Source organism: Sus scrofa, chromosome 15 (genome assembly GCF_054392235.1).
Source record: "Sus scrofa isolate SSC_HxYL_T2T_F1_AM1 chromosome 15, Sscrofa_HxYL_maternal_Yorkshire_Landrace_v2.0, whole genome shotgun sequence".
In the NCBI taxonomy this organism is placed as follows: Eukaryota; Metazoa; Chordata; class Mammalia; order Artiodactyla; family Suidae; genus Sus; species Sus scrofa.
This window is the reverse complement of record NC_139397.1, coordinates 76093426-76115632: the sequence shown is the minus strand read 5'-3', so window position 1 is coordinate 76115632 and position 22207 is coordinate 76093426. Positions and strand designations below refer to the sequence as shown.

The following is a 22207-nucleotide window of genomic DNA, read 5'->3' as shown; positions in this document are numbered from 1 at the left end:
CTACAAATAAAAGTCCAGGACCAGATGGCTTCACAGGTGAATTCTATCAAACATATAAAGAGGAATTGGTGCCCATCTTCCTTAAACTCTTTCCAAAGGTTGAAGAAGAAGGAATACTCCCAAAGACATTCTATGAGGCCACCATCACCCTCATTCCAAAACCAGACAGAGATACCACCAAAAAAGAAAACTATCGGCCAATATCATTGATGAATATAGATGCAAAAATTCTCAACAAAATCTTAGCCAACCGAATCCAACAACATACCAAAAAAATTATACACCATGACCAGGTTGGGTTCATCCCAGGCTCACAAGGATGGTTCAACATACGCAAATCAATCAGCATCATACACCACATTAACAAAAAAAAAGTCAAAAATCATATGATCATCTCAATAGACGCAGAAAAAGCATTTGACAAAGTCCAACATCCATTCATGATCAAGACCCTCGCCAAAGTGGGTATAGAGGGAACATTCCTGAATATCATCAAAGCCATTTATGATAAACCCACAGCAAATATAATCCTCAATGGGGAAAAACTGAAAGCCTTCTCACTCAAATCTGGAACAAGACAGGGATGCCCACTCTCACCACTGCTCTTCAACATCGTTTTGGAAGTCTTAGCCACAGCAATTCGACAAACAAAAGAAATAAAAGGCATCCATATAGGAAGAGAAGAGATCAAACTGTCCCTGTATGCAGATGACATGATACTATACATAGAAAACCCTAAGGACTCAACCCAAAAACTCCTTGAACTGATTAATAAATTCAGCAAAGTGGCAGGATATAAGATTAACATTCAGAAGTCAGTTGCATTTCTGTATACCAGCAATGAAACATTAGAAAAGGAATACAAAAATACGATACCTTTTAAAATTGTACCTCACAAAATCAAATACCTCGGAATACACCTGACCAAGGAGGTAAAGGACCTATATGCCGAGAAGAAAGAATCAAAGAAATCAAAGAAGATGTAAAGAAATGGAAAGATATTCCATATTCCTGGATTGGGAAAATCAATATTGTAAAAATGGCCATCCTACCCAAAGCAATCTACAGATTCAATGCAATCCCTATCAAATGACCCATGACATTTTTCACAGAACTAGAACAAACAATCCAAACATTTATATGGAACCACAAAAGACCCAGAATTGCCAAAGTAATCCTGAGAAACAAAAACCAAGCAGGAGGCATAACTCTCCCAGACTTCAAGAAATACTACAAAGCCACAGTCATCAAAACAGTGTGGTACTGGTATCAAAACAGACAGACAGACGAAGGGAACAGAATAGAGAATCCGGAAATAAACCCTGACACCTATGGTCAATTAATCTCTGACAAGGGAGGCAAGAACATAAAATGGGAAAAGGAAAGTCTATTCAGCAAGCATTGCTGGGAAACCTGGACAGCTGCAGGCAAAGTAATGAAACGAGAACACACCCTCACACCATGCACAAAAATAAACTCCAAATGGCTGAAAGACTTAAATATACGACAGGACACCATCAAACTCCTAGAAGAAAACATAGGCAAAACACTCTCTGACATCAACATCATGAATATTTTCTCAGGTCAGTCTCCCAAAGCAATAGAAATTAGAGCAAAAATAAACCCATGGGACCTCATCAAACTGAAAAGCTTTTGCACAGCAAAGGAAACCAAAAAGGAAACAGAAAGACACCTTACAGAATGGGAGAAAATAGTTTCAAATGATGCAACCGACAAGGGCTTAATCTCTAGAATATATAAGCAACTTATACAACTCAACAGCAAAAAAGCCAATCAATCAATGGAAAAATGGGCAAAAGACCTGAATAGACTGTTCTACAGATGGCCAACAAACACATGAAAAAATGCTCAACATCGCTGATTATAAGAGAAATGCAAATCAAAACTACCATGAGATACCACCTCACACCAGTTAGAATGGCCATCATTAATAAATCCACAAATGGCAAGTGCTGGAGGGGCTGTGGAGAAAAGGGAACCCTCCTGCACTGTTGGTGGGAATGTAAACTGGTACAGCCACTATGGAGAACAGTTTGGAGATACCTTAGAAATCTATACATAGAACTTCCATATGACCCGGCAATCCCACTCTTGGGCATCTATCCGAACAAAACTCTACTTAAAAGAGACACGTGCACCCGCATGTTCATTGCAGCACTATTCACAATAGCCAGGACATGGAAACAATCCAAATGTCCATCGACAGATGATTGGATTTGGAAGAGGTGGTATATATACACAACAGAATACTACTCAGCCATAAAAAAGGATGACATCATGCCATTTGCAGCAACATGGATGGAGCTAGAGAATCTCATACTGAGTGAAATGAGCCAGAAAGACAAAGGCAAATACCATATGATATCACTTATAACTGGAATCTAATATCCAGCACAAATGAACATCTCCTCAGAAAAGAAAGTCATGGACTTGGAGAAGAGACTTGTGGCTGCCCGATGGGAGGGGGAGGGAGTGGGAGGGATCGGGAGCTTGGGCTTATCAGACACAACTTAGAATAGATTTACAAGGAGATCCTGCTGAATAGCATTGAGAACTTTGTCTAGATACTCATGTTGCAACAGAAGAAAGGGTGGGGGAAAAATGTAATTGTAATGTATACATGTAAGGATAACCTGACCCCCTTGCTGTACAGTGGGAAAATAAAAAAATTATAAAAAAAAAAAGAATGGGGAGTATGATTTTTAATTCAACATTGCTTCAATAAAAAACAAGGAATGGTTTTAAGACTGAATAGCAAAAATCATTCATATACATTTCATTACAACTCAATTTTTTTTGCCACATAAATAGAACTAATGAATCCTCAGCCCTGTAATATCATTCCAAAGGCATCACACTTCTTTTTTATTGTTCTGGTGTTTTTTCCTCTCTCCTTTCAAAGGCTGGACATTTTTCTACTTTCTGTATAAATAAAATCCATTTTTCTCTCACAAGCATGTTTCCTGTTTGTTCTACAGCTGAGTCCCTACAGTGCCAGAATACCTTAAGCTTAATATCAGACTCTTAGGACCATTCTCTGTAATGACCTTTGTTAGAAAAGCTCTCTCTTTCCTGTTTTCCTTCCATAAATGTATCTATGTGAATAGAGACCATTGCTTTCAACAAGTAAAAAACCCTCATTTGCTCACTTGAAGCAGCCACACAGCCTTCTGTTATTAGCAAGGTTTCTTTAAAAAAAAAAAAAAAAAAAGTCGTGATTTTTCTTTTACCAAACCTCTCCATTCTTTGCCATGTATTCACCCTCTCTTCTCTCCTCACATCTTTCAGAACATACCTAATACTAAAGGGCCCAAAGGAAAATTAAAAAATTTCCATTATTTTTCAAGAGCCTATATTTCCTGAGGCTCTCCTAACTCCCAGGTACAAAGCTTGGTGGGGTCTGCCCATACAAAAAGGAAAAGACAGGCTTCTCAAAAAAAAAACTTTCCTTGTTGATGGGGAAGGCAGACTCATAAACAGATCATTTCAAAATAGTGCGACATTTTGAAATCCAAGGTTTGTGTAATTCTACAGAAGCCTTGAGCATGAAGTGATTAATTCTGCTCAGGAAGAATTAGGAAAGGGAGATGTGAGATGCAGAAAAGCTGCCAAGAGGAGACAGCACACACCTATGTGCCTTTTCTTTTCCTACAACAACATCTGAATAATAGAACAGAGACATAGGAGTAAATAGAGTTCTTATTTTTCATTCATTTTCTTTTGTTGCCAGATGGAAAATGAATGACTTTTTTTCACATGACTTTAGGCTTGAATGTTAAGTTCACAAATCTGCTGGATCGTGATAGGTGCCTCACTACTGACCTGACTCTGGGAGAGGGGAGGCTCAGGCTGCAGCTAATGGCAAATCTGGGCACAGGGAAGCCAGCCTACCCTGTCACGGGAAGACCCATTCAAGCTCTGGTGCTGGTGATGTTGCTGTTGCTGGGCAAGCAACTAGAAGAGGTAGATGTGTATTGTAAAAAGGCTCTTCACTTCAATTGTTTGAACTCTCAGCAGCTAGAAAATTGGGTCCAATAAAGAATATTGCTTTAAAAAAGCGATCTCAGAGTTTCTGTCATGGTGTGTTGGAAACGAATCTGACTAGGAACCGTGAGGTTGCGGGTTTGATCCCTGGCCTCATTCAGTGGGTTAAGGATCTAGTGTTGCCCTGAGCTGTGATGTAGTTTGCAAACACATCTGGGATCCTGCATTGCTGTGGTATAGGCCTGCAGCTGTAGCTCAGAGTAGACCCCTAGCCTGGGAACCTCCATATGTCACGAATGTAGCCCTAAAAACCAAAAAAAAAAAAAAAAAAAGAGAGAGAGAGAGATCTCATTTGCAAACTATGACATTGGCCTTCATGGACCACTTATCATTTTTTTTAATCTTACTTGATTAGATACTGATAGTTTTTCTGTGAGATAGCTAGGGCAGAATTTATTATTCCCATTTTATAGATGGGTTGCTGAGACCCATTAAGATTCAAGGATTTATTGTAACTAGACAAGTCTTGTAAAACCAGGCCTTGAACCATCTAGCTACCAAGTCAGGGTTTATGTTCCTTGTTTCTACATTCAGCTGATGTAAAAACAGTATTTTTCTCTTACACAACATTCATATTCATATACATAAAGAACATTCATACTCACATGGACTTAATGACAACTTCAATTCTTTTTTTCTTAACACCTCTGAAGCTTTCTGTCTTTCTCATAGGTCATAATGTCTGAAGAAATTTACATGCTAGAAAATATTGGGTGACTAGACATAAACTACAAATTGATAATGTTCAAATATGTTTGAAAAAATAAACACTACATTTATTCATTTGTTCATTCATTTACCACTTGCCTGTACTCCTATGCATTCTCCTATAGGAGAGCGTTTGCTCCAGGTACCCAATAGAAGTACATGATTAAATTAAAGGCCTTGCCCTTTTGAGGAGTTGCTAATTGAGTTAAAGATGTAAATAAAAACATCATAAATGTCTTTAGAAATGCAATTTTAGGGACCCAGAGAAAGTGCAATGGGACAAGACTCAGCAAAAATACAGTGGTTGAACAGGATCTTGAGGGCATTTTTCAGAGGAATAAACGATAAAGGCATTCTGGGATAAAATACAAATGCATATAATGATAACAGAGGTTAAATACATCTGGATTGCTAGCCAAGTGTGATAAGCATGGTGCTTTGAATGCTGAATCCAAGAGGTAATAACTTCAACATTTTCCATAGCATAAATAACATAACCCACTACAACTGCATTCAAGTCCGAAATCGATCACATAGTATCAGCACATAGCTTCTGTTTCAATTGTTCAAACCAGTCAAATACATTTCCTTCTTAATGAAGACTGCCTTGAGCACTTTCTTCCAGAGCCTTTGTGTCTCATAAATAACACATTTACCCTTCTCTATTTTTATAGTAAGAAGCAGCTATCAACTTATTCCAAGAGCTAGATGCCTGTGGTTTGAGAGAAAAAAATTAAAGGCATTTCAAATTAGTTCTCACCACTGTGAGACAGATGCCCACATTTCAAGATTTCCTATTTGTTGATAAACCAGACATCATTCAGAGTAAATGAAATAGTGCATGAACATTACTTTGTCAAAATTAGGTTATATTGTCACTTTTCTCTGAACTACCTAGAAATTTATTTTCATTAAAATTCTATAGGAATTTTATTTATAATGAATCTTTTGAATAGACATATAAGGGAGTTTCTAAGCACACAAAGTGGTTACTCAATAGACTTTTCTTATTATAGATTATTTCAAGAGATAATCCTACCAAATTGTTGCCACTTACTTTTCTCATTTTCAAAAGCTTGCATTATTTTATTTCATGTATAGTCAATGCCTTGATTAAAGTTTTATCCTACATTGCGTTTTAATAAGGAAAGAAATAGATTACAAAAAGAATATTTATGATAAGCTTTAAGTTTTTCTTTAAGTCCCCATAATGTTTATAATGGTGAGAAACAAAGTGTCCAGGCATATTAATTACTCCAATTCAACTATTGTCATATTCTCTTTTGTTCTTGTCACCCTTCTAGCTAAATAAAAGGAAATAATACATTTCATGAGAAAAAATATTTGTACTGTAATCTCTTTGAATTTACACTATTACAAAGGGATTGGGATTAAAAGCACTCAATAGGGACTAAGTAATGAGAAGGATAAGGTTTATATTGTTTAAATTTAGATTAAACTTTACTTTGTTATTTGAACCTATATATTTTCATGTGAGCTATATTTGATAATACAGCTGAACCTAATGTAAAATGGGAGTTTCAATAGTTGTGAATTTTTGATTCATGGTGTGATGTGCTTTGAGTAAAAAAAAAAAGATATTGTCCAGGAAGTTCCCATTGTGGCTCAGCGGGTTAAGAATCTGACTAGTATCCATGAGGATGTAGGTCTGATCCCTGGCCTCATTCAGTGGGTTAAAGGATCTGGTGCTGCTGTGAGCTGTGGTGTAGATTGCAGACAAGGCTGGGATCTGGTGTTGCTATGGCTGTGGTGTAGGCGGGTAGCTGTAGCTCTGATTTGACCCCTAGCCTGGGAACTTCCATATGCCATGGGTGTGGTCCTTAAAAAAACGCAAAAAAAACCCCATCCAATTGAGATTCATTACAGAGATTTCTGGAAGCAAGAGGTAAATGATGAAACCATTGGTTCCTGGATACACAGAAGAAACAGAAGAGCATTATGCAGCTGAGAAAGACTGGCTTCACTCTTAATTGACCAGAGCCCAATGCCTTAAGAGAGGTAAAAGAAGACAGACGTATATTTATTGAGGGAAGATGGTGATTCATGTCTGTCTCATTTTACCATAGTTAGCTTTGTCCAACATGGGAAGGAACACGATGATTTTATATTCATTCCATTGCTTTTGTGCCCCTTGCCTCCCCCCCTGTAGAGGTAGGCACAACAAATTAAATTGGGCTCAGCCCCAAATATCCACTGAGCATGTTATACTAATGGAAGGGCCCCACAAGCAGGGGGAGGAGCTCCGATCTCTAGCATGCCCTGTTTCCTTGTGGTGAGTAAACATGTGCTGGTCAGTCTCCTGCATTTACAGTGTGTGTGTGTGTGTGTGTGTGTGTGTGTGTGTGTGTATGTGCACGTGCATGTGTGTTTTAATTTCCTCTGACTGGCTTCCTAGGTAAGATTGTGTCTGTTTTAGAATCTTGCTTTAAGAAGGTGTGCATATAATCTGCCTGGCTATAAGGTGATCTTTCTTTCCTATCTGGCTACTAGTTCCTTGTCTGTACAATCCTACCCCCTGGCACTCATTACCTAGCATATGAAGGAGGTGGAAAGTACAGAGACTTCACTATGATTTCTGTTTCAAGAAGGTAAAGAATTAGATGACCAGAGGAACAAAACTGGCAAAGCACATCAGCATGGAAGCACACACGTGCACACACATGTGCGAGCACACACACACACACACACACAATCTGATGACCATTAAAATAATTGATAAATTTCATTATTTAAAAATAAGGACTTCAGTTAATCAACAACATCATAAAGAGATTAAAATCACAAGATCCAAACTGGGTGAAAATACTTTCAACAACAAATGAATATATACAGAATACTCAAAGAGTACCTTAAAATCGATGAAAGAACAGTAAAAAAAAAATGAATAAATAAACAAGCTTTTAAGAGAAGAAATATTGACGGCCAACAAATAATTGATGTTCAACCTCATTAACAAGGTAACTACATAAAAGATTGATATGTAGACATCAATTGCATTTATATACAGTACTGATTATCAGCAAAATATAAAAATAACATAGTTTTCACATTCTTTATATTATACTGTTGTAAAGCCTGACAATGCCATTGTTGGTAAAAGTGTGAGAGCAAGGGGAATTTCGTGGGTTGTAATAAGAATTGACATAACAACTTGGGAAAAATATTGCACTTTAGCAATCTCACCCCCAGGTATATCCCAGAAACTAGTGCTTTTCAAGCTTCTATAGCCATAGAAGAGAGAGTATGATGCAGATTCTGATTCAGTAGACCTAGGATGAGGAAATTTTACCAAGTTCCAGGTAATGCAGCTAATACTTGAATCACACCCTTTTGGAACAAAACCTTAGAGAATTGCTTGTACCTGTGCAAAAATGTAAAAGAATGTTTAAAGCAGCACTATTTGCAATGAGATAGTTGGAGACAACACAAACAGCCATATTTGGTAGTAGGAATAATGATACAGTTAGACCAGAGAACACTATGTAGCAGTGACAGTGAATCAGTGTAGATGAACATTAAAAAGATAATATTGAGGAGTTCCCTGGTGGCCTAGGAGTTAAGGACATGGCATTGTCACTGGTGTGGCTTGGGTTCGATCCTTGATGTGGGAACTTCTGCATGTTGCAAAATCATAATGTTGAGAAAAAAATGTTTCAGAGGAATGCATACAAAAATAATTTCAGTTATGTAAAAGATCAAAAGCAAGCAAATAAAAATGTATGTAGTAAAAAAAATAGTAAGGGAAACAGAATATCACAAATTTAGGATACCACTCAACTTTAGCAGCAGGATGGTCAAGATACAATTAAGAAGAAGCACACAGGTGCTTTTAGTGTATAGTTAGTAATTAGTTTTCAAATAGCATTTGTGTACAAGGATGTTTATTTTGATATTATTCTTTCAACTGTACTTTATCACAATAATAATCACAATAAAAACAAAATCTTATACTATACCCCTATATAAATATAAATATAAATATTATATAAATGCAATATAAAAGGGAAAATGAGATTAAAATTAAAAGTGAAAATTGAAAAGATGCATGAGACTATGTATCTTATATGGCAACTGATGAATTTGAAGGCAAAACCTGAAAAGGGAATTCAGAAGAGGCCATCCTGTCAGAGTGGTATGATTACACTGAGAGCACTCTGATATTCCAGTTTCATCCAAAACAAGATTTTAAATATACAGAGGAGTGCATTTTTAGCAGCATATACCTTAAATTATCTTCTATGAGACTTTTGGTAGAAACTACAAATTATACATCCACAGTACTCTTATAGTAAAAGTTTAAATTGCAGTGATAATATTGCAGATTAAGGTCATTTATCTAAGTTCTGGGAACTTGGCGAGCAGGGAAAGACTTTACATTATTGAAATTAAAGAGTGTTCTCATTCAGTATGCTCATCCAAATGAAAGTGCACTTCATCACCACACAGTTGGGCCCAAGGACTCAGGAAAGAGTCTTAGTTACCCCCACCCCCACCCCCCAAACCAATCCTGTATTCAATTGCAGATCTCCAACCCAGATAGAGCTGAGACAATTTTGACATAAAAAAAAAAAAAAAAAACTATTCATAGTAGATGTTACCAGCTATCCTCTAAGACTAGAGGAGACTTTAGCAGTGATCCAGCAGAGAGAGGATCAATTTAAAGCAAGAGGGACTCCTCATAGGCAAGACAGCAAACGTGCCCTTGGCACCTGCGATTCAATCTACTGCACAGAGTGAGGTGATACTGATTCTTGTATGTCGGAAAATATTTTCAAAATAAGATTGTGTCTTTTTACACCTAGTTATAAGTCCTTTCTTCCAACTAGTGTTAGAAAGCAGGGTATTTTGTAACAAAGCCAGTTCCTGTTTAAGACAATAAGCCTATGTTCAATGATATCTTAAATATGTGTACAAAGGCCTACAGATGATAGCTTAAGAGGGTAAAAACCAGGATTTCAACTTCTGTATCTTCTAAAAGGAACTGAAAAATGGTTATATAAAAAGATACAGCTGTTTTAGCAAATATTCATATTTGCTAAAACAGTACTAGATCTACAAGGGGGTATTTTGATCTATAGGTAGAGTTGCCAGATACTGCAAATAAAAAGACAGGATATCTAGTAAAATTTGAATTTCAGATTATCAACAGTTGATTTCTTGGTATAAATTAACCCAAATATCAAATATTGCACAGACATTAAAATATTATTTGTCATTGATCTGACATTCAGATTTAACAAGGAATCTTGTATTTTGAGGAGGAAGAGGGTTAAAATCCCTTTATGTGTGGAGAAATCATATTATAAAGCTTAGTGATTTGATTTTAGAATTAAGGGGCTTGATGTTGAACAAAATCCTGTGCATCTATTCAGGGGCCAGAGAGAGGTTATTAGCAGCATAATGTATGAATCTTCTTGTTTTTATATTATTCTATATTTAAATGACACATTTTGAGAAGATTTTGTGTGGGACTTTCAAATATTTTCATGTATGCTGAGGAAAGGAATAACTAAAAAAAAAATAGAAGGCGTTTTCTAAAAAATTTCAAGAGGACAAACTAAGAGGCAGAAAAGTAATCAATTATGACATCAAAATCAAGGATTTCTCAGTGGAAGGATGCAAGAGAAATTAAGACAAAGTTTGGAAGAAGAATGGGATAGATGGAAATGGGGCTGGATAATGATTTCTTCATATTGGCCTTGTTATATTTGGTTTTGTTTTTAACTATATGAAGGTATTACATATTACAAATAGAATAAACATTTATAATTTTAAAAAATGAATCACGATTAATGAAAAGAATATGAATAAAATTAATTGACACCTGGAAGATATTTCCTGGTATTCTGAAAAACATCTGACAAAATTCTATGAGCTACAAATTTTGCTCCTGTGCATAAATTCCCTTTCCTCTTCTTATATAAGGTATATTGCTAGTACTTAGCACAGTGCCTGACAGACATGCAGTTAATATTTGATACTAAATGTTGAAGAAAGTAATGGTAATGGTGACAGGGTATTGGGACTACTTTGGGTAAGCATCACAGAGGGTGAATAGTTAAAATGCAGTGGATTCCCACCATGGAGTGCTTTATAGCACATAGAGGTGTGCTTAAAATCCTGGAATGGGTTTATAATGTTGCATTATAAAGAGAAGAAAAATAATAACATCTATAACTCAATACCATTTAAACTAATTAAAAATAAACTCCAAACCATACACATTTTTCATTGAAACATTCATTAAAATAATAATGCCATTGAGGCAATATGGATGAAACTAGAGACTCTCATACTAAGTGAAGTCAGAAAAAGAAAGACAAACACCATATAATATCATTTATATATGGAGTCCAAAATATGACAAAAATGATCTATCTACAAAACAGAACCAAATCATGGACTTGGAGGGACATGTTTGCCATGGGGGGAGTGGGGAGAGGGGAATTGACAGGGAGTTTGGGGTTGGTAGATGCAGACTATTACATTTAGAATGGATGGGTAAATGGGGTCCTGCTATGTGGCACAGGGAACTGTATCCAGTCTCTTGGGTAAGAACCTGGTGGAAAATGAAAAAAAATGGGTGTGTTTGGGTGATTGGGTCACTTTGCTGTACAGAAGAAATTGAAGGAACATTGTAAATCAACTATACTTTAATAAAAATTAAATATATATATACACATATTATATGTAATGGGGGATAAAGAAAAGAAAAAAGGAAGAAAAAGAATGAGAAAGAATGAGAAGGAGGAGGAGGAAGAAGGGATGAAGGGAAAGAAAGAAGAAAGAATGAAAGCCATAGCCATGAGCCAAAAAGTATGATTGACTAAACTCTACCCAAAGTTTAGTGGGCAAAATTCTGATAAAGATGGTCACAGACACTTTACTACTCCTTCCTTTGAGATAGACTTAGGGCCCAAAATCTTTCCCTTTTATTCTGAGTTTGCCTGAATGACTTATTTAACTAAAAGAATGCAGCAGAAGAAACATCCTGGGATTCTCAAAGATGTCTCACAGGAATCGCTGAAGCTCTGCCCAGGCCATTTGAAACATTTATCCTAGGGGATTCCAGCTTCCTTGAAAGTTATCTGTGTATCTTGAGACCATTATGCTTAGAGAGGCCACTGATAAACCTGATGAGCTTCAGTTGGAGATCCTAGCTCAGCCCAGCCTTTCAGCTCCCTTAGCAATGTGCCAGATGTGCAAGAGAAGCCATTTTGGATGCTACAAACCAGCCCACGTGCCAGCTGAATCCCACTGTCTTATGGTGCAGAGGAATCTCCCTGCTGAGCCCTGCCTGCACTCAGGACCCACAGAACCAGGAGATACAATAATGAAATGTTTTGTTTTAAGCCATGAAGTTTTGAGATAATTTGCTCTTCACTAAAAAACAAACAAAACAAGAATCTAGACAAACAAATAATAAACCCTGACTCCCACCAATTCTAAAGACCAGGTATGAAGAATAAAATTTTTAAGGACTAAAAGACAAAGATAAACAAAATGATATAATAAATTCTGAAATTGCTCCCTACTCCTAGAGTCTGTCAAATTGACACTGCTATTGATACCCACTTACCTGTCAATCCCAATTAACTATTTTCCTAGGGCTCTTATCCTCTTTGTATTTGGCTCTTGGCCCTGTGTCTTGCCCCAGTTTAAAAGGCCTGAGTCTGAGGAAGGTAAATATCCTTAGTGAGTATGGCTGAGCATCCCATTTATATCACTATAATCAGGTGGCAAAAAAAATCATCTCATATCTCAAAAGAATTGGAGAATAGTTATTTTGTAAGAATACAGAATGTTTGAGTTGAAATTAGAGATCGCCATTTTCAACTCCTAATTTAAATGAAAATATTCAATACCTGAGAGATTGTCACCCCCCCCCAAAAGGCTACACATTTAGATCTTAAATTTATTTATTTTTATTTTTTTATTTTTTGTCTTTTTGTTGTTGTTGTTGTTGCTATTTCTTGGGCTGCTCAAGTGGCATATGGAGGTTCCCAGGCTAGGGGTTGAATCGGAGCTGCAGCCACCGGCCTACGCCAGAGCCACAGCAACGCGGGATCCGACCCGCGTCTGCAACCTACACCATAGCTCATGGCAACGCCAGATCATTAACCCACTGAGCAAGGGCAGGGACCGAACCCGCAACCTCATGGTTCCTAGTCGGATTCGTTAACCACTGCGCCACGACGGGAACTCCCTAGATCTTAAATTTAAACCAGAAAAAGATTTCTAATTTACTTTCTTGCCTTCAAAACTAGAGTCCTAGACCTGAGGTCATGGGCTCTTAGGCACCTGTTAATTTCATAAAAGGGAGTCAAAGCTTATATGATTTCCAGATCTGTATGAACAAAGTTGTGTGTGTATGTATCTGACTGGGAATAGTTTTATGTACCTGATAGATTTTCAAAGCAGTTTGTGACCTCTACCCCAAGTTAACAAACTTTGCTTAAAGTCAGTCAGAGGTATATTCTTATATGAAAGAAAAGGTCATTTTATTATATAAACAATTATTGCTACATATCTATTATTTATCAAAAATTTAAATAATAACTTTTCTAAAAATCATACATACATATTTATACATAAAATATTTGACCCTTGGCTGGTGCTTTCCTTTACAACTTTCTCTAGGTATTTATTATTATTATAATTCATTAAGTCCTTAGTATGCCTTAGATATAGATCCAATGTCTTTACATAATTTATTTCATTATTACTCACAAAAGTGAATATGTGAAATAAATAAGAATCTCAAAATCTGCAAAATTAGTCTGTGAGATAATTATGATTAATTTCCCACTTTATAGATGCAGGAACTGAGACATAAAGAGATTATATAACTTATCCAAGGTTACATACATAGTATTAGATTATGACTTTACTTCTATATTAATACATGGTTTTTTTATCAAAAATTTGAAATATTTTCTCTGTTAATGTTTGAATTTACAGAGAAGACAAAAGGATGAGAAAAATAGCAGGTATTTTAATAGTCAACATAGGGTTTGATTCTTTTTTAAGATTTTTGCTTTTTCCATTATAGTTGATTTACAGTGTTCTGTCAATTTCAACTGTACTGCAAAGTGAGCCAGTCATACAAATATATATATATATTTTTTTTTCTCACATCATCCTCTGTCATGTTTGATCACAAATGACTAGATATAGTTCCCTATGCTATAGATAGGATCTCATTGCTTATCCACTCCAGATGCAATTGCTTGCATCTATTAATCCCAAATTCCCAGTCCATCCCATTCCCTCCCCATTCCCCTTGGCAACCACAAGCCTCTTCTCCAAGTCCATGAGTTTCCTTTCTGTAAAAAGGCTCATTTGTTCCATATATTAGATTCCATATATGTGATATCATGTGGTATTTGTCTTTCTCTTTCTGACTTCACTAGTATGAGAGTCTCTAGTTCCATCCATGTTGCTGAAAATTACATTATTCTGTTCTTCTAAATGGCTGAGTAGTATTCCATTGTGTATATACTACATATTCCTAATCCAATCATCTGTCAATGGACATTTGGGTTGTTTCCATCTCTTGGCTATTGTGAACAGTGCTGCAATGAACATATAGGAGCATGAATCTTTTTCAATGAAAGATTTGTCTGGATATATGCTCAAGAGTGGTATTGCTGCATCATATGGCAGTTCTATATTTAGTTTTCTGAGGTACCTCCATACTATTTTCCATAATGGTTGTACCAATTTACATTCCTACCAAAAGTGTAGGAGGGTTTCCTCTTCTCCACACCCTCTCAAGCATTTGTTATTTGTAGACTTGTTAATGGTGGCCACTCTGACGGTGTGAGATGGCACCTCATAGTAGTTTTGATTTGCATTTTTCTAATAATTAGTGGTGTTGGGTATTTTGCACATATTTCATTTGGGTTGATGGCTTTTTTTGCTGTTGAGTTGTGTAAGTTGTTTGTGTATTTTAGAGATTAAGTCCTTGTCAGTTGCATCATTCGAAACTATTTTCTGTCGTTCTGTAGGTTATCTTTTTTTTATGGTTTCCTTTGCTGTGCAAAAGCTTTTAAGTTTGATTAGGTCCCATTGGTTTATTTTTGCTTTTATTTCTGTTGCCTTGGGAGACTGACCTAAGAATATTTTTGTAAGGCTGATGTCAGTGAATGTTTTTCCTATGTTCTCTTCTAGGAGTTTGATGGTGTCTTGTCTTATGTTTAAGTCTTTAAACCATTTTGAGTTTATTTCTGTGCATGGTGTGAGGATGTGTTCCAGTTTCATTGATTTACATGGGGCTGTCCATTTTCCCCAGCACTACTTGCTGAACAGACTTTTTCCCATTTTATATTCTCGGCTCCTTTGTTGAAGATGAATTGACCATAGGTGTCTGGGTTTAGTTCTGGGTTCTCTATTCTGTTCCACTGGTCTGTGTATCTGTTTTTGTACCAGTACCACACTGTCTTTATTACTATAGCTTTGTACTTTTGTCTGAAGTCTGGAAGAGTTATGTCCCCTGCTTTGTTTTTGTTTCTTAGGATTTCTTTGGCAATTCTGGGTCTTTTATGTTTCCATATAAATTTTTGGATTGTTTGTTTTAGTTCTGTGAAAAATATCATGGGTCATTTGATAGGGATTGCATTGAATCTGTAGATTGCTTTGGGTAGTATGGTTACTTTTGCAATGTTAATTCTTCCAGCCCAGGAGTATGAAATATCTTTCCTTTTTGTTGAAACCTCCTCTTTTATTTCCTTGATTAATGTTTTGTAGTTCTTAGCATGTAAGTTTTTCACCTCCTTGGTCAGGTTTATTCTAACATAGAGTTTTAAAAAGATATTACAATAAAAGAAGGTGGAAGTAGATATGGGAAAATAGGGGTCACTTGACAAAGGTCACGGATTACGAAAAGGAAGAAATTCTGGCAATGGAAAGCATCACCAAAGCTCCAATTGTGGGAGACAGCTGCTATTGTTCCAAGTCTTTATTCATCTAGAAATGATGCCCTTTATCTTGACGTAGCTGACTCCTGGGTTGTAATGCTAGGGTCTCTTTCTCCTCTTCTGCCTCTAATCCTCTCTGTCTATAATTGCCTACTTTAGATCCTGGCATTCCCTCTCATCTCCCACTTAACTTTTTTTTTTCCAATTGTTTTATTTATTTCTTTTCTTTTTTTAAAAATGATTTTTATTTTTTCTATTATAGTTGGTTTACAGTGTTCTGTCAATTTTCTACCGTACAGCAAAGTGACCCAGTCACACATACATAGATACATTCTTTTTCTCACAATATCCTCCACATGCTCCATCATAAGTGACTAGATAAAGTTCCCTGTGCTATACAGCAGGATCTCATTGCTTATCCACTCCAAAGGCAATAGTTTGCATCTATTAACCCCAGATTCCCAGCCCATCGAACTCCCTCCCTGTCCCCCTTGGAAACAGCAAGCCTGTTCTCCAAGTCCATGAGTTTCTTTTCTGTGGAAAGGGTTATTTGTGTTGTATATTAGATTCCAGATATAAGTGACATCATACATTATTTGTCTTTCTCTTTGTAACTTACTTAGTATGAGTCTTTAGTTCCATCCATGTTGCTGCAAATGGCATTATTTTGTTCTATTTTGGGGGATCTTTTTTTTCTTTTAGGGCTGCATTGGTGGCATATGGAGGTTCCCAGGGTAGGGGTCAAATCAAAGCTGTAGCTGCCGGCCTACACCACAGCCACAGCAACTCGGGATCTGAGCCACGTCTGTGACCTACATACACCACAGTTCACAGCAATGCCAGATCCTTAACCCACTGAGTGAGGCCAGGGATCGAACCTCTCCCACTTGATAACTCAAGCAGAGCACATCTGTGATGACAGTAGCTAATACATTTTCACTGCAAAGGTTTCTACTTAGTGTCTTCCCCACCTATATTCGAGGCTTTTCCCAATAAATACTAGGAGAAAATGGGAAACCTAAATACCAAGAAACTCTTATTGGAAAAGTTTCTACAGGTAAAACAAACAAAGAATACAAAAACAAAAACCCAAGAAAACATCCTTTCAATGTTACTGTCCTCAGGAGTCTGATCTGGGATGAAGTTTGCAGTCAAATTTAGAATTTTGGACGACATAGATTTGTGCAGAGAAAGATTTGGCTTTCGGTGCCAGAATAAGATCATATCTGAAAGTAGAAAATAAAAAGAACCTTCTTCAACCTCTCTTGTCCATGCCTACAAGAGACTAAACTGGCCACTGAAGAATAATTGCCATGCAGAGTGAGAGTGGAGAAGTTCCGTCATTGCAGATACCAATATTTTTACAAATAAAACACAGCTTTTGTGTCATGGCTTATGTAATTTTTCCCAAATAGCTACAGATTTACTCTGCTGCTCTTTACTGGCAGCCACGAGGAAAAAGACTTCTGTGAGCACATAGTGACATCTGACCCAAACAACATTTATGGGCAATATCCCTATGGAACATGTAGTCAGAAGCTGGCCAAGAAGCCCAAAACTCATTGATTTCCTTCCTGTTCAATTTTTGTTAATAAATACAATGATAGTGACTCTAAACATGGAAAATCCAATGAAAGAAAATAGAGCAAAATAGATGCTAAAGTAGAGCTTTCCATTAGGTTGTTCATAGCCAGAGAGTTATCAGTATGGCAGCCGCCTGCTGTTAGACATTAACAATCCACATCAATAATAATTACTTCATATAAATGTTGCTTCTGACAAAATTATGTAGAAAGCCTATTTGTTAAGTAAGCATCTTATCTTTTCAGAAATTGGTTCCCCTTCTCTTTGGGAAATCCTCATCCTGTGCACCTTTTCATTCTGGGCTATTTACCTACTGTCCAGCACTCCTTCTTGCCAAGGACTTGACACAAAGCTCTTTTCAACTCATAACCACACTAATAAAGATATCTACTAAAATATTTTTTGTATTTTCTGGAGAATTTGTGTTACTATGCTATAGGAAAGCTACTTCTCAGGATAAGGAATATAAATTATTTGGGTATTGAGGTAATCTGTCATTAGTGTTGAATGTCTGGTAGGTAAGTATGCAGTTTTTTTCTTTTTGGGGTATATATATATATTTTTTTTTTTGCAAGGGGCTATTTAAAGAGCCTAAATTTAGCACATCTAGAAAGTTTAAACTACCTGATACATCACCATTGGATCTAGAAAAAAATGGATTTCCTAACTCTCTAAAAGTTATCCTTGACTCTGCTCATTTTTCTAAGAGTATATGTAACTAATCCCAGCATTACACTCATATTTTACTTAAAATAGCTAAAATATGATGATAACATTGTAATTAGCCAAAGAAGATCTACCAGAAGACCTAATGCAGGGGACTTATACTGATAGTATTAGAAATAAGAAATCTGCAATGTGTCTACCTGACCAATAAATTTCCATAATGATTGCTGTTGTCAGAGTGAGCCACTCAATTCTGTTAAGAATTAGAATTTAAATGCAATGTAACTTATTATATATAATTTTTAAGCTGTTCAATTTTAGCTATGGTAAAGTTACATAGTGAAATCGAGACACTCTGGAGATGACAAGATGAAAGTAGATATGATAAAACCTCTGTATGCACCTGATCACGTTTGATTCATATTTAATGCTCTTACATCAAACAAAAGCTCTCAGTCAACTCTGACAGTAAAAAACCCATGCATCTTAAATGTTCTTGATCATTTATACCAATTTAAAAAACATTGAAATTTTCTACGTTGACTAGTTGAACAAGCCTGAAGAAAATGAAAATTAATCATGACCCATCTAATCCAAATGGGGTAAAATTTACCCATTGGAAACTTTAGAATACTCCATGGGTTGCGTACACACACACACACACACACACACACACACAGAGACTAGGACTATACACACTTTGTTTGAAGTGGGAACAAAAACTAAATTTATGAATAATTTTAGCCTTAAACCCTAGAAGGTATTGATTATTCTGTGAACAGATCTATCCTGGAACATTTTTTCATTTTTTTAAGGAGGAAAAGATAGCTTTATTGCTTTGCCAGGCAAAGGGGGGCCACAGCAGGCTAAAGTCTTAAAACTGTCCCCCTATGCTAGAACTTGTTGTATGGATTCACTCTAGAAATACTTTGAACTTATCTAGATTGAAAGATATCCCATGCTCCTGGGTTGGAAAATTTAATGTCATAAAAATGTCCATACTACCCAAAGCAATCTACAGATTCAATGCAATCCCTATCAAGTTACCCATGACATTTTTCACAGAAATAGAACAAAAAATCCAAAAATTTATTATGGAACCACAATAGACCCAAAATTGCCAAAGCAATTCTAATAAATAAAAACAAAGCAGGAGAAATAACTCTCCCAGACTTCAGGCAATATTACAAAGCCATAGTTATCAAGACAGTATGGTAGAGGTACCAAAACAGACATACAGACCAGTGGAACAAAGAACCTAGAACTAAATCCGGATACCTATGGTCAATTAATCTTCAACAAAGGAGCCAAGAATGTAAAGTGGGAAAAAGACAGTCTGTTCAGCAAGCAGTGCTGGAAAAACTGGACAGCCCCATGTAAATCAATGAAACTGGAACACACTCATACCATGCACAAAAATAAACTCAAAATGGTTTAAATACTTAAACATAAGACAAGACACTATCAAACTCCTGGAAGAGAACATAGGCAAAACATTCTGATATCAACCTTACAAATGGTTTCTCAGGTCAGTCTCCCAAGGCAACAGAAATAAAAGCAAAAATAAACCAATGGGACATAATCAAACTGACAAGCTTTTGCACAGCAAAGGAAACCTTAAAAAAACCAAAAAGACAAGTTACAGAATGGGAGAAAATAGTCTCAAATGATGCGACTGACAAGGGCTTAATCTCTAAAATACATAAACAACTTTTACAACTCAACAGCAAAAAAGCCAACAACCCAGTGGAAAAATAGGCAAAAGACTTGAATAGACATTTCTCTGAGGAAGATATACAGATGGCCAACAGGCACATGAAACATTGCTCAAACATTGCTCCCTGATTATTAGAGAAATGCAGATCAAAACTACCATGAGATACCATCTCACACCAGTAAGAATGGCCATCATTACTACGTCCACAAATTATAAATGATGGAGGGTGTGTGGAGAAAAGTGAACCCTCCTACACTGTTGGTGGGAATTTAAGTTGGTATGACCACTATGGAGATCAGTATGGAGATACCTTAGAAATCTATATATAGAGTTACCATATGATCCAGCAATCCCACTCTTGGGCATATATCCAGACAAAACTTTCCTTAAAAAAGACACATGCACCCGCATGTTCATTGCAGCACTATTCACAATAGCCAAGAGATGGAAACAACCCAAATGTCCATTGACAGATGATTGGATTAGGAAGCTGTGGTGTATATATACACAATGGAGTACTACTCAGCCATAAAAAATAACAAAATAATGCCATTTTCAGCAACATGGATGGAACTAGAGACTCTCCTACTGAGTGAAGTAAGTCAGAAAGAGAAAGACAAATACCACATGCTATCACTTATACCTGGAATCTAATATATGGCACAAATAAACCTTTCCACAGAAATGAAAATCATGGATTTGGAGAACAGACTTGTGGTTGCCAAAGGGGAGGGGGAGGGAATGGGATGGACTGGGAATTTGGGGTTAATAGATGCAAACTATTGCCTTTGGAATGGATAAGCAATGGGATCCTGCTGTATAGCACTGGGAATTATGTCTGGCCACTTGTGATAGAGCATGATAATGTGATAAAAAAGAATGTATATATGTATGTATGACTGCGTCACCTTGCTGTGTAGTAAAAAATTGACAGAACACTGTAAACCAGCTACAATGGAAAAAATAAAAACCATTATAAAAAAATTCAATATTTTTGTAAGATTCAATAAATATTATTTATAACATCTGTTCATTAAATTTATGGACCACGAATACAATTCAAAATACTTGGAAAGAATTACTATAATGGGAATTGACATAATCATATTAATAGATTTATATAAAACTATCATTTTTATGGCTGATATTTTAATTTATATTCCATAGGTAAAGATAATAATATTTTATATAAGGAGAGTTATTTGGTTCTGGCATTCTGTTCATATTGATTGCCTAGTGAGATCACTGACCACTTTAAGAGAAAAACATGAATTTTACTCTGCTCAAACCTAAATGATGCAACAAATACTCCTGGAGCACTTAAAGTGTACTAGGCTTGGGAGAGACTGTTTTTACAAGAAAACCAAAAATCCAAAATGTCATAGAAGAAAAAGTAAACAGATTTTACATAAACCATTAAATTATTTTTAAAAGCATCTTTTTATATATCAACTGAGTTACAAAATGTGTAACAGTCTGGGGAAAAATCCTTGCAATGTATGTAACACACAAAATCTTAATTACCAGAATACATAAAGATCTGTGAATATATAAGTGCAAAAGAGATCTGAGAGTAAAATGAACACAGGATATGAATGAAAAGAAGAAATCCAAATAACAAGAAATGGCAAAAGATGTTCATTTCTAGTAGCAGTGTGAGAAGAGAAACTGGATTTATATATAAATATTTATGCAAATATAAATAAATACATGCATATATGTACCCACACATAGATATATATGCAAAAAAATGATGGAGAATCTGGAATATTGATATTGTATTGTAAATGCTCAAGTACTGTTGGTAGAAGTGATAATAGTTGCAGTCTTTATGGATGGTAGTTTTGAAAATATCTACCAAAATATAAATGTACATATCTGCTGATCTAATAAATCTACTTTGATGAATATATCTGGCTAATAATAACAGAAATATCTAACACTAACTGAATGTTTAGTATGTGCCAGGCATTTTTCTAAGTGCTTTATGTATCTTTTTCCATTTAAGTTCAAAAAACTCTATGTGGAAGGCTCTAGTATTATAATTCCCAATTGGCAGTAAGGAAACAAAGTACAGAGAGGTTAGGTAAATACAGAGGGGTTACATAGAATCAGGATTTGAACTAATCTGCCACCAGAGCTCTTTCTTAATGCTATTACATTTTCCAGAATTATCCTCTTAAGTTCACAAAGATATTGTTTCAAGAATGTTTCTGTAATTTTTTAATAATAGCAGACAACCGAAACCTGACTAATGCATGCCAATACTGGTATGATTAAATAACTTTTGATACATCTTACAGAATAATACTATCAGCTGCAAAGTGAAATGATACAATGCCCTGTGAATTATATGTAAGATACTGCAGAATACATTAAGTTAAAAGAAAGGAAATCAAAATAGTACCCCTTATATGGTCTTATTTACTAATATATGAGTATATATACACATATATGTATATTTATGCAAATGCATAGGAAAAGGATTTGAAGAAAGGGGGACAGTGGTGGTGATGGAAATATATTT

General features: G+C 35.9%; 1 protein-coding gene across 8 annotated transcripts in view; it reads right to left on the bottom strand.

Moving 5' to 3' along the window:
- GALNT13 (polypeptide N-acetylgalactosaminyltransferase 13) overlaps nucleotides 1–22207 on the bottom strand; it is a 594089-nt gene that overhangs the window by 172195 nt on the left and 399687 nt on the right. The window lies entirely within an intron of this gene.